Raw genomic sequence first — 14,507 nt, 5'->3', positions numbered from 1 at the left:
TAGGTATTAAAATGTCCCCATTTTGCTCCTGGTTTTAGTCATTTGAGTCTTCCCTCTTGCACTGCTTGAGCTGTATCTGCTGTGGTGTATGTGAGAATGTGTGTTTATGAGGAAACTGGAAGTTTTCAATAACATACAGGCAGGAGCCAACGCAAGTTTGCAGTTGTTTGTATGGAAAGTAATGCAACAATTAATAAATAATAATACAAAAATAAACTCTATTTTGCATGCTCACAACTGTAACCCTACTTTTGTCTCACCCTGTATTGTGGCATCTTGGCATAGTGATGCTCACTCCTCTGGGACTTGATGTACTGCTGTCGTTGCTTTCTTGTTACCTGCTGTTGCTCAGCTATTTCAGTGGTAAGTCTCTCCATTGAGAGCCTAGCCTTGGGCTCATGTATGGTCACCCTGGGATGCCTTTGGTTTGAACACGGCTTTCTTTAGTTATCTTTTCACTTAATATCGTTGTTAAGCTGTCTGCCTCTGTGGGTAGTATATGCAGCTAAGAGACACCACCGATTGCCAGATGATTGCTCCACTGATTTTGACAATGTTCTAAGGCCTAAATTTAAATTTAGGCCCCTCTGTAGAGGTAATCTATGAAGCCAGTCTTTTTTTTCTTTTTAAGATTTTATTTATTTCATTTTAAAGAGGGAAGGGAGAGAGAGAGAAACATCAATGTGCGGTTGCTGGGGTTATGGCCTGCAACCCAGGCATGTGCCCTTACTGGGAATCAAACCTGTGACACTTTGGTTCGCAGCCCACGCTCAATCCACTGAGCCATGCCAGCCAGGGCTAAATTTATGTATTTTATTTTAGTTAAGATTTTATTTATTTTAGAGAGGGGGGAGGAAAACATTGATGTGCGAGAGATATATTGATCGGTTGCCTCTCACACACCCCCCAAATGGGGACTTGGCCTGCAACCCAGACATGTGCCCTGACTGGTAATCGAACCAGTGACCTTTCAGTTCACAGGCTGGCACTCTATCCACAGAGCCACACCAGCCAGAGCTTGAAGCCAGTCTTTGAGCTTGGTTCTCATCCTAGCAAGGCCCTAGCTGCCTCATCCCCTTGTTTTCTCTGGTAAACCAGCTGGCCTACATTTTAGCTTGGTGCTCTCAATAAGCTACCCAGCCTCCACTTCCTGGGCAACATCCCAAATCACCATTGTTTTCAAGAACACCCTTAGTCCTAAACTTCTCCATATCCTTTCTGAATCGAGTTAGTCTGTTTGTTTGAGGAGAGCCCCAGAGATCCTTGTTCTCATGCTCTCTTAACCTGGGCAAAATCTCTGATTGCACTACCCCAGGCTCAGGGTACGGGCAGTGGCTTGATTCTCTTGCACTGACACCTGTGTTTTATGAGCTGGAGGCTGGGTGTGTTGAATGAAGACCGTAGCTCTGGTTTTCTCAGCATGTCTCTCCCGGCATAGCACCTCCGCCCTGAGCGGCCTGGGAAGAGGGTGATGAGGACCTGAAATTCTGGCCTGTCCCTCCCGAACTAGAGACCCCACCTGTGAATTTCATTGCTGCCACACAGAGGTGAGAGCGTGTTGAAAGGGGTCTTCTTGGGTGCACGCACCTGGAGTGAAGCCGGAAGTGGGAGGAGCAGCAGCCTGTGGCTCACCTGCCACAGGTGTTTGCTCTTCTCACCGATAGAGTAGGCTTCAAAAAATGTCCTGCGTTTTGTGTATGCCCTTGTGACAATTTCTGGAAACTTTAAATCATTGTTTTAAAATATCATTGCCATCCGTTATCATTGTTGCACTGGGAAGTGAGTGGGTCTGTGTAGCCCCTCATGCTGTCTTTGCAAAAGCAGATTTTTTTTCATTTCTCTTCATTGTCTTTTTTTCCCCTAGTTCTCTGTTTAACTATGTACAGTATGTTTTTTTAAAGATTTTTAATGGCTCTGTGGTTTATTTCTATGAGTTCTATACTTCAATTTCAAACATCTGAGCATTTTCTCATAATTACCAATCTCTACATTTTTTCAAGTTAGCCTCTGATGTCTTTAAACTTGATTATTATAGTTGTTTTACAATCTCTCACATATTATATATGTCTGTAGTAAATAACACATAGGTAGTGTATATAGTGTATGTAGTATATGTAAATAACACAGTATTTACCATTTTAACCATTTTGAGTATATAATTCAGTGGCATGAAGTATATTCACATTGTTGTACTTTTATAATTTTAATATCTACTTCTCCCATATGTTCTTTCTGCTGGTTTTTGTTTATGGTGTCTGTTTTATTGTATGTTTGATGAATTTTTAATAGAAGCCACTGGTTTTCTTGTAAACACATTTATGAGCATTGTTTGAGGCCTACAGTAAAGCTATGTTACTCTAGAAAGGTTTGTATTAACTTCTTCGGGTGCCGAAGAAAATATGCAATTAAGTACTTCCTGAGACATAACCACTTTGAATTAGTACACTACTGGAGTTTTTGGGGATGACCTCCTGTGGTTGGCTGAGCGATGGTCCTTGAGGATGCCCATGTCCCAATCCCTGGGAACCTGTGAATATATAATCTCATTACCTGGGAAAAGGGTTTTGTAAATATAATTGATACAGAGATTATGAGATAGAGAAATTATTCTCAGTTATCTGGTTGAGTTCAGTGTAATTACAAGGACCCCAACAGAGTGGGGCAAGGGGGTTAGTTATAAAAAAGATGCGAGGATGGAAACAGAGGTCATGTAAGAGAGATGGCAGGCTGCTGGCTTTGAAGGTTGAGTTGATGGCCTTTAGAAGTTAAAAAAAGCAAGAAAACATTTTTTCTGTGGAGCCTGAAAAAGGACCCACACCCTCCATATCCTTTTTATACTTAGAGAATATTTCACTCAGATTCACTCTGACTTGGAAGTTTTTGGAGTTCTTAAGTATTTTGAGGAATGTTCTCCTTTTAGACTCTTCACTTTGGATAGGCTGTAAGAGTTTAGCCCTCCCCTCTGCACCCACTGAACTTTAAAACAAAGGTCATGTTTCATCGGTTTGGCAAACGTACTCAGGAGAAAGTTCTTAGGGGGCCTTTCTTTATTCTTTCATTTTGTGTGTTTATATAGATAGTGGCCTCCCCTCTTGTCAGCTTACTTACACTTTTAAAATATTCTATTCTTTTGCTGTAATTTTGTTTCACTGTTTGTTCATTGTTTCATCTGAAACGTTCATGTGAGGAACCTAAACTGCCATTTTATCAGAAACAAACAGTCATAGTATTTCTTCAATCCTTCCTCCAGTCTGATCTTTTTAAAGCAAATTCTTTAAAAGCCTGTAATGTAATCAGCACTGGAACTACCATATTTGTATTTCATGTCTCATAACCCTTTTATAGGTATATACTTCATATTATATTTATTTGGTTTTTTGGGGAAATATCTGAATTCAAGTTTTTTAAATTTACTTTTTAAAGATCTTATTCATGTATTTTTAGACAGAGGGGAAGGGAAGGAGAAAGAGAGGGAAAGAAACATCCAAGTGTGGTTGCCTCTTGCACACCACTGGGGACCCCACCCACAACCCAGGCATGTGACCTAACTCAGAATCAAATTGGCGACCCTTTGGTTGGCAGGCTGGTGCTCAATCCACTGAGCCACTGTAGCCAGGGCCATGAATTTAGGTTTTCTTAAAATATATTAATTTGCTCTTTAGTTATACCTACCTTATATATATTTAAATATTCAGCTTTATAGTTAATAGGCTATATAAATAAAAAAATGTAATATTTAACTTACATATACTGTAAAAATTTTAGTTAATACATTATTATCTCCAATCTCCATACTTATATAAAATTCCTGTTCTGCTTGTCAGCTCAGTGCTGTGCTCTTGCCTGTAAATAGTTTCTTTTATTATTTGTTATCTTTTTCTTTCATGGGGCTAACTCTCCTGGAATGGTTGTTGATTCTTTGCTCTTATCACATGCTTTGCATTGTCAACATTTGCTAAGAATAGCTACTGTACAATTGGTCTTTTAGGGGAGCAGTAAGTCACGCTGCTGGTCTTTTTCCCGAGGTGTTGGAAAATGAAAATACATGCTAATATGTGGGATTCCTTAGTGGATGTTGCCTGCATATTTGCGTACTCAGTTCAGTCAAACATTGAGACTTTGAGTCCAATGTTCCTATTTATTGATCTCTCTTAATTTTGGCATTTTAACTCTACTGTCAGTACCAAGGGGGCAAGAGGGAGATTCTGTAGGGGATAATTCTCCTGGCAACCTCCAAGGGAGCCCACACTAAAAAGCACAAGATTTTTAGTTTGTGTCTCCTATTCCTACTCCCTACGTCTTTAAGAAGGAAGCAAGAACTTGTACGCATGAGTCAATAGATCTTATCTTCTCACCGACTTTTAGGAATTTTGAATACTTTCTGAGACACAGAGAAATCTACTTTTTGCTCTCCAGCAGAAAATGATAATTAATTCATATATTTAAATAGCTTTTGGAAAATACAAGTAAAATATAGCATGGTTCTGGTCCAATACCTTGAAATCAATGTATAGCATATTGAAATCAATATAAGATGAATTAAGTATGTAAGGTGTGACTTTGCAAATCAGTGAGGTAAGAGTAAATTATTCAATAAATTGTGTTGGTACAATCGTTTAACTGTTTGAAAAATTGGAAAATTTGTCATGTCATCATGTTTAAGAGGCTCCTTTAATCATAAAACAAACAGGACAAATGATATATCTGACAATGTAAAAATTGAATATTTCATACATCAAAAATGCTATAAATAAAATAATCACATACAGAATTAGGAAAGATAAATATAGAACTTATGTTTTCATTTTGGAGGTTCTTAGGACATACAAGTACAATGAAAGGTACAAATGTATTTGAGAATTATTATTACTCACAGAAAACAGTTGAATACAGTGGTATTGTACATTGGTGTCAACAGATGAAACTAGTTGAAATAACAAGGGTAATTCAGTAACAGGTCTAATAATATTAATGTTTCAAATATTAACTCCCCTGTATATGATTTAATTTAAACATATTAAATGAGTCCACTTAAGATAAAAAATATAAAATACCCAGTAAAAATATTTATTTATTTTAATATTTTTGTTTATGTTGTTCTATTACAGTTGTCCCAATTTCCCCCCATCGCTCTCCCCTGCCCCACCCACCTCCACTCCCATAGTCAGTCCCCATTCTGTTGTCCATAACCCCGGGTCATTTGTACCTGTTCCTTCATTTGGCCCTTCCCCTTCTTTCCCTCCTTATCCCTCTCCCCACTCCCTTCTGGTCACTGTCAGTCTGTTCCTTTTTTCCATGCCTCTGGTTCTATTTTGCTCGTTTATTTGTTTTGTTCATTAGGTTCCACTTATAGGTGACATCATGTGGTATTTGTCTTTTGCCACCTGGCTTGTTTCACTTAGCATAATGCTCTCTAGATCCATCCATGCTGTCACAAAGGGTAGGAGCTCCTTCTTTCTGCTGTGTAGTATTCCATTGTGTAAATGTACCACAGTTTTTTGATCCACTCACTTACTGATGGGCACTTAGGCTGTGTCCAGCACTTGCCTATTGTAAATTGTGCTGCTATGAACATAGGGGTTCATAGGTTCTTTTGAATTGGTGTTTCAGGATTCTGAGGGTATAATCCCAGCAGTGGAATCACTGGGTCAAAAGGCAGTTCCATTTTTAGTTTATTGAGGAAATTCCTTACTAGGCTACACCAGTCTGCATTCCCACCAACAGTGCACTAAGGTTACCTTTCCTCCATATCCTCACCAGCACTTGTGTGTTGATGCTGGCCATTCTGACTAGTGGGTGTAAGGTGATATCTCATTGTGGTTTTATTTGCATCTCTCTGATGGCTAGCGACTGGAGCATCCTTTCATATGCTTATGGGTCCTCTGTATGTCCTCCTCGGAGAACCAATCTGTTCAGTCCTTTACCCATTTATTAGTTGGATTGCCTGTCTTCCTGGTGTTGAGTCCTATGAGTTTGTCATATATTTTGGAGATCAAACCCTTGTCCAGGGTGTCACTGGCAAACATGTTTTCCCATACAGTTTGGTTCCCTTTTCATTTTGCTGATGTTTTCTTTAGGCATGAAGCAGCTTTTTAATTTGATGTAGTCCCATTTGCTTATTCCTTCCTTTATTTCCCTTCCCTAAAGAATGTATTGGTGAAAATATTGCTTCATGGGATATCTGAAATTTTACTGCCCATGTTTTCCTCTAGGACTTTCATGGTGTCATGACTTATATTTAAGTCTTTTATCCATCTTGAGTTTATTTTTGTATATGGTGTAAGATGGGGATCTAGTTTCATTTTTGTGCATATACCTTTCCAGATCTCCTAACACTATTGGTTGAAGGTCTGTTTTTACTCCATTTTATGTTTCTGCCTCTTTTGTCAAATAGTAATTGACCATAGAGACATGAGTTTATTTCTGGGCTTTCTATTCTGTTCCATGGATCTGTGTGTCTGTTCTTATGTCAGTACCAGACTTTTTTTTATTACAATGGCCTTGTAGTATAGTTTATCAAGTATTGTGATCCCTCCCACTTCGTTCCTCTTTCTCAAGATTACTGAGGCTATTTGGGGTCATTTTTCATTCCATATAAATTTTTGTAATATTTTTTCTAAATCTGTGAAATCTGTCATTGGTAGTTTAATAGGGATTGCTTTGGGTAATATGGACATTTTAATGATGTCGAGTCTTCCAATCTACAAGCATAGTACATGTCTCTATTTGTTTATATTTTCCTTAATCTCTTTCTTCAGTGTTCTGTAGTTTTGCAAGTACAGGTCTTTTACCTCCTTGGTTCAGTTTATTCCTAGGTACTTTATTTTTCTTGTTGCTATAGTAAATGGGATTTTCTCCCTAGTTTCTGTTTCTGATATTTCATTATTGGTATACGAAAATGCCTTTGATCATAATATTGACTCTATATCCAGCTATTTTGACAAATTCACTTGTTAGGTTGAGTAGTGTTTTGGTACAGCCTATAGGATTTTTTTATGTACACTATCATGTTGTCTGCAAATAATGACAGTTTTACATCCTCCTTTATAATTTGGATGCCTTTTATTTCTTTTTCTCGTCTGATCATTGTGCCCAGAACTTCCACTACTATGTTGAATAAAAGTAGTGAAAGCAGACATCCTTGTCTTGTTCCTGATCATAGGGGGAAAGCTTTTAGGTTTTCCCATTGAAATGTACAGAACCCATATGAAAAAATAAAACCCTTTATCTGAGAGAAATGAAAGAAAAATGGAAAAAATGAAAAAAATTTTAGACTATCAATGATACTGTAAATATATATGTAGTCGATATATATGCATACATACATATATAATGTATATCTATGCATATATATATATAGAGAGAGAGAGAGAGAGAGAGAGAGAGTTCAGAAGGTATCCAGTCATGTAATGTGGAAAAAAAAGAGACCTTTATTGAAGAAGATACAAGAAACATTGTACATAGGACCAATGACACCTCTTGAATCTCATCAACAGTCTGAAATCTCTTCCCTTTCAAAGGCAATTTTAGTTTTGTGAAAAGCCAGAAGTCACAAGTCACCAAATGTGGACTGTAGGGGGCTGAGTCACCTGAGTGATTTGACATTTTGCCAAAATACTCTGCCCAAGACGCAATACATGAGGGGGCTTATTGTCATGATGAAACTGCCAATCACCAGTTGCGCATAGCTTCAGCCTTCTGAATCATCTGAATAGTTTCTGCGCAGGAATGTTCAAGCCTAATGCAAAATTTGATGCAGATTCATTATGTTACTTGCTCAGTCATTTTGAATGTGATGGCCACACAGTACACAGGCTCACTTAATGGCAACTATCACCTGCACTGATTAGTACAGTGAAGTCATCATCATTCATGCATGTGCATTCCAGTCCACTCTCCTTGGCTGCCAGGTTACATCAATGTTCCACAAACTGTTCTCATTATATTAACAATGGCTGGACTTTTTCCAGAGAGACTTTGTCGTGTATGTGTGTATTTCATTAATATATCATGTTGTATCACTCAATGACGAGGATATGTTCAGAGAGAAACCTTGTTAGGGAATTTTATCATTGTGTAAACATCATAAAGTGCATTTACACCACTACATACCTAGGCTGTATGGCAGCGCTTATTGCTCCTAGGCTACAGACCTTTACAGCATGTTATTCTACTGAATATTGTAGGGTAGTAAAAATACAGTATTAAAGATAAGTGATATATCTGTATAGAGCATTTACCGTGGATGGAGCTTCTAAGACTAGAAGTTGCTGTGAGTGGGTGCGTGTTGGGTGAATGTGAAGGACATTACTGTAGACTACTCTAGACTTTCTAAACAGTGTACAAAGGTACACTAAATTGATTAAAACAATCCTCACCCTGGCTGGCATAGCTCAGTGGATTGAGTGTGGGCTGCGAACCAAAGTGTCGCAGGTTCGATTCCCAGTCAGGGTGCATGCCTGGGTTGCAGGCCATGACCCCCAGCAACTGCACATTGATGTCTCTCTCTCTCTCTCCCTCCATTCCCTCTCTAAAAATAAATAAATGAAATCTTTTAAAAAATCCTCAGTAACAAATAAAAAATTTACTGTAACATTTTTGCTTTATAAGCTTTTAATTTAAAAATTTGTAATAACACATCTTAAAACACAAACCCATTGAGTATCAGTACAAAAATATTTTCTTTATTATTCCTATTCTATAAGCTTTTTCCTGGTTTTAAAATTTTCTATTTTATTTCTTGCTTTTTTAAGCTTTTTGTTAAGAGCTAATACATAAATACACACATTAGCCTAGGCCCGCACAAGGTCGGGATCATCAGCATTGCTATCTTCCACTTCCGCATATGACTCCTCAGGGTCAATAATATGCATGGAGCTGTCATTCCCCATGACAGCTTACTACTTCTGGAACACCTCGTGAAGGACCCGCCTGAGGCTCTGCTTGAGGAGGCGTCACTCTTTCTAGAAATATGTCCATGGTAGTTTGCTCAAGTTTGATTCTTCCTTTCATCATAGATTTGCTTATAAGCAGATGCACTGTGGACAGCCCTCTCTATTAATGAAAGCCTTTTGGTGTCGGGGTCCATTTTTTAAACTTTTTACTGAGCTTGTTAAGGTCTGCAAAAGCTCCTCTAGACCTTTCACTGTGCATATTCTCAGGAGTAATTCTTTTTCTTCTCTTGCAGTTTTTTCTTACTTCTTCAGCTACACCTTCCTGTTTGGGTTCCAACAACTCCTCATTAGTCAGTTCCACAGGAACCACCCCTAGAAGCTCCTCAATGTCACAATCATCCCAACCCAGGTTAAAGTTGTTTGCCATCTTAACCACAGCCTTGTTGATATTTGCAACTTCTTTGACCTTGGCAAATCATTGGCAGTCGTGGGCTATGACAACAGTAGGCAACAGGAATTTTTCAGTTCTATTATAATCTTACGGGACCACTCTCATATTGACACGAGTCCATCATTGATCAAAACATTGTTATGATTTATTATGAACTGTATGTGAGGAGAAATGCTCAGAGCTAGACATATAACCTGAAGTGTTATAGTAAAATTTGGGAAAGGAAGAGGCAAAGTCTGAAAACAGACTTGGTAGTTTATTGACTCCCAAGCTGGCAGGACCAGAAAAGTGGAGACAGGGATTGAATCTTTGTGGGTGTTTTATTCAGACAGCCGGCCATCTGAGAGGACATTAGGTTATGTACCCTAACAGACCGCCTTACGTTTCACTTCAAGCCAGCCTTTTTTATAAGGAGGAATAAGTGTAGGTAAGGGGTTTGGAACTCAGGAAAAAGGCTAATCAGATAAAAGCTACAGTCTGGCAATTTCCCAGCATCCTTTCATCCGTTGACCAGTGGTTCTTTATCTGTGTTCTACGCTTCTGTGTCCTACGCATCTGTGTCCTGGGTGATTCTTCATCTGTGTCCTGTGTCTTGGGCTTCAGTTTGTCTTTCCCTGGAACACAATGGCTCAGATACCATCTTGATTGCTTTGGTCCCGCCTAGGGCACAGAGGTTGAATTGCTTATGGTCTCCTGGAGTTAGGGTGGGTCATATCTTCAGTTTCTGAAACAATAGCTTTTTACATTTATTCATTACTAAGCTTATGAGCTATTACTTGAAATGAAAACTTCTCAGCTCTTAAGATCCCCCATCTGGGTAATCACTGAAAAGCTTTCTGGAATATTCCTGAGCATCCCCTTTAGTAAGCAGCGATACTGAAGCCACTGAACTGCTTCTTTCTGAAGACACGCATTTAGCCAAGAGAAGGAAAGAGGTGGGAACTATTTCCATGTTTCCCTTTATCTTTACAGGATTCTAATATTTTACTGCAAGAATAACAATGATTAAAGCAATGTAAAACAAAATGAAGGCTTCATTGAATTAGCAATTTCAACTTGTGCTATATTAGCATCATGCTGAATTATTACTCATCCTTGCTAATATAGCATTTATCAGGGAATTACACTGTCATGCCAGACTAGTGTAAAAAGAAGCCCTAATGGGGCGTGATGTAAAAGCTATTATAAAATAGACTCACTATTAGGAATACATGCAGTTTTTCCAATAATACAATTTTGGATTCTCCCTCAGGTATCCTCACTAAAGTAGGGAGCAGGAGTGGGCAGAGGATACTGACAGTGGGGGACAAACTCTGTATAGCTCAATGTTGTCCTGAATAAGATTCCAATGGGGTCTGATTAACAAAACAAACAAGCAAGCAAAATATGGCCAAGACATTGAAATAAAGAACAAACTGACAGTAACCAGAGGGCAGAGGGAGGGGGATAACGGGGGAAAGAAGGGGAAGGGTCATCAAGGAACATGTATACAGGACCCACGGACACAGACAACAGTGGGGTTGGTAGGATTGATTGTGAGAGGTGGGCTAGGGGAGAGAGATGGGGGGAAATGGGGACAATTGTGGTTGAGCAACAATTTAAAAAAGATTTCAATGGGAGAACTAAATTATTTTTGTCATGCTCCCTTGGGTAAAAATGTCAAGACCTATTTTGAAATCAGGGGCTTCTCTTAACCTGTTGACTTTTTAAAAAATTTCTTCTTTTAAAATCAGTGCATCATTTTTCTATTCTGGTAGCAGTATTGCCAAAGGATTGTTCCTAAGCTCCTTGGATGTCCCTGAATGTGTAGAATATTCTTAATCTACCTAGGGCCTTTATAGTGAGCCAAATGTGCTCGGTGAGTAGTGATGTAGAACTTAGTTTGGATCCGCAGCAAATGGCCCTTGGATTGTTTTCATGTATGCACAGGGCAGGTAATGTGCCATTGGATATCTGCTGGAAGAAAATATGCTGTGGGCTCTTTCCAAGTGTTTAAAGGTGAACCTAGGCAATGTTTGTTTTCTTTGGTGATCATTTTGTGATCTGTACAAATGAAAAATCTTGAACATTTCTTTGAGTGATAGTTTTAAAAATCTTATAGTAGTTCAGGGCTCAAATTTATCATTATTTCTTTAACATTATCTCCTTTGTTCTCTTCCACACAGTACCAAAGCCTGCCATTCTCATTTCTCTGAATGTTTTTCCTGTGTTTTTATCTGAGCCCCACCCCCATTCTCGCAGTCCTTCCTGTCCTTGGAAGCTAGGGCATACGTTGCCATTTTTGGAAACATTGTCCACCTCTTCCTTTCATTTGCCTCTTTTAAGAACCTATTTTAAATTATATTTCTTCAGAGAGACTTTCCACATTTCTGTTTATTTCCTTACTGGTCACCCATATCCTGCCTCATCTTTCATTTGACATATAATACTTTCTTCTTTATAGGCTTGTGGTTGGCTTAAATCTTGATCCCTGGATTTGCTCCAACCTATTTGTTCTCACTGGGACCAATACCAGCTCCTCCCTGAGGCAGGCTCAGCTTTGATGGAGCCAATGGATACAATTGTTGGGGGCTGGGGTGGGGGCTCCTTAGGAAAGGGAACACAGAATTATGAATAAAATATTAGGTATAAAACTGAGTCTTCATTTTGAATAAGAAAATAAACCATGAAAATTATTAGTCTATCATTATAAATGAATCACCTGCTATATAACTCTATAATGCTTTTCCATGTATTTTTGGCTAAATATTCTTTAATTCTCTGATAGCATCTTCATATAGATAAGAATTGTTTTTGTACCATCATCTGTAGGGGGAGAGGAGGGTAATTCAATACTTTCTCTAGTATGGGTGCTTAAAATCTGTTGTAATTATTAGCAGTAGTAGTAATAGTAATGTTAACAGATATAGAAGTTTATGGGAATCTTCCTTCCACTTTATAGCCCATTATGACTAATGCCATTGTTTGTAAATGTTGTCAACAGAAACTTTATGGAATTTCTTTCATATGTAAGTTGTAAAACTGCAGTGCATTCAAGTTTTCTCATGTAATGATATAAATATCATTACATTTGAAATGACCACATATATAACCAATTAGTTGCCATTGTCTTCATTTTAGTGGTACATAAACATTTTATATTATCTTCTTTGATCTTAATATTTGTATCAAATAAGCAAGAAGTTTAATTTTTAACATGTTCTCATGATTCATACCTCTTTGCTAGACTTTTCAAACAATTTATGGGTTAAGGCATTACTTCTATTTCAAAGTGGGATTTTCCTCTTAATGAACTGCCACTTTTATTGATCTGATCATTTTGTTGGGTTACATTTGCTTCTCTATTTAAGAGTATTTGGAATTTTATTGTTTTGTGGGCTTTATAATCAATTTTATCTAAATTGCCTGTGTTTTGTTTATTAAATAAAAATGGGAAAAAAGCTACTCTTCATAAGTCCAAATCAGAGTCTTCAAATTCTCAGTTGTTTCACTGGGATATTGACATCTGTCCATGTTGTTCTTAAAGTAGTATAATTCTAAGTAGCCTCCTTCTCAAGTGGGTTCCGGTAATGTCCAGTGTGCAGACAAAGAGGCAAACTATAAAGAGAGACATTGATCTTAACTAAACTGATTAAATTATTTATGTTCCGAATTTTTACAAAAACCTGCAAGCACACGTGACCACATCACTGGAGCTCCTACTAGAGTTTCAAAAGTGATTCGTGTATGTGAGGGGCCTGAAAGTGTGACTTCTTAAGTGCCATCCCAAATCATCTGCCTCTGCTTCTTTCCATTTCCTGTGACATGACCTTTTAGTCTGGACTAGAGAAGACAGAGTTTAGTTGGGTCTAGAGAAATTTAAGCAAACTCATTCACCTTGTCAAAAATGCATCAAAAGTTTGTGTGCAGTACGCAAGCGTATAAATGAATGTGCTATTAGGCAGGAGCATGCATTTGTGAGTTTGTTTGCAAAAGACTGACTTAATAGGAGAGTGCAAAAATATGACAGTGTCTAAGGGAATAAGAGTTTATGTGCATGCACTCAAAATATTTTGTGAAAAACCATAGGATGTGATTGGGAGAATTTGAGAATAAGCCTGGGTGTGCATGAGAGTGGGAATGCATCTGAATTTAAATGGGTAATGATGAATTTACACAAGGTGCTGAGTAGGGCAAAATGTTGCTTTGGAATGCATTGTGGTCAGGTAAAACAACCACAAGTAAAATAAAGCAACAAATAAACCCAAACTTCCCACTGCTGTAGAGTTCATGTCTTCTGCCCATTACCATGACAACTGAGAATACATAAAAAAAACACCCAGAACATTATAAGGAAAGATGGGAAGTTCAAGCTGCCAATGCAAATATTTCCTCCACTTGAAAATGCATTTCATTAGATTTTATACCTTCTTTCCTTCTTTTAAGGCCTTTGTTTTTCATTTCACTTATTTCATTATTCATGAAACTTTATTTTGTTCAGATTAATGCACCAGCTCTTGATGCGTTGTCACCGAGGGCATCTGACATGAGCAGAGCGGATGAATTCCACAATTACATGACGTTTACATATCAAACAGAAGACAGCTGCCCGGTGAGATACTCCAAGATGAAATGGAGTATTTGTTATCACTAGGTATGCTGTGATAGAGGGGTGCGGGGTCCCCTGGAAGACAAAGGTTGAGCTTGCTAAGTAAACCAATCACCATGATTCTGGTCTCCTCGCCCTTTACAATTCATATTGAAGTTCTAAAAATCAGTTTCTGCTGCATATACCAGAAAACCAACTACAGTTACCTGAAACAGTTGGGAATTTACTTTACTATAACATAAAATAAATTCAGATGTAAGCAGCACAGAGCTAGCTGAGAAGCGTTAGGTCATCAGGGACTCCGGCTGTGTGCAGCCCAGGTCTTCACCATCCTTAGGTCACCTACGGCAGATTAAAGACAGTACAAACTTTTTGCATTTCTCCCATTGTGAAATGAGGTCTATGTCCTTACCGCTTCAACCTGGACAGGATATGTGACTATTTTGAATAATAGAATATGGCAGGAGTGACACTCTGCCAATTTCCAGGCCCATGCCTCAAGGCACTGTCAGTTTCTACTTCCTTTTTCTTGAAACATTTGCTCGTAGAGCTCTGAGCTGTCATGCAACAAATC

Source organism: Phyllostomus discolor, chromosome 7, assembly GCF_004126475.2.
Source record: "Phyllostomus discolor isolate MPI-MPIP mPhyDis1 chromosome 7, mPhyDis1.pri.v3, whole genome shotgun sequence".
Taxonomy (NCBI): Eukaryota; Metazoa; Chordata; class Mammalia; order Chiroptera; family Phyllostomidae; genus Phyllostomus; species Phyllostomus discolor.
This window is presented reverse-complemented; position numbering follows the sequence as displayed.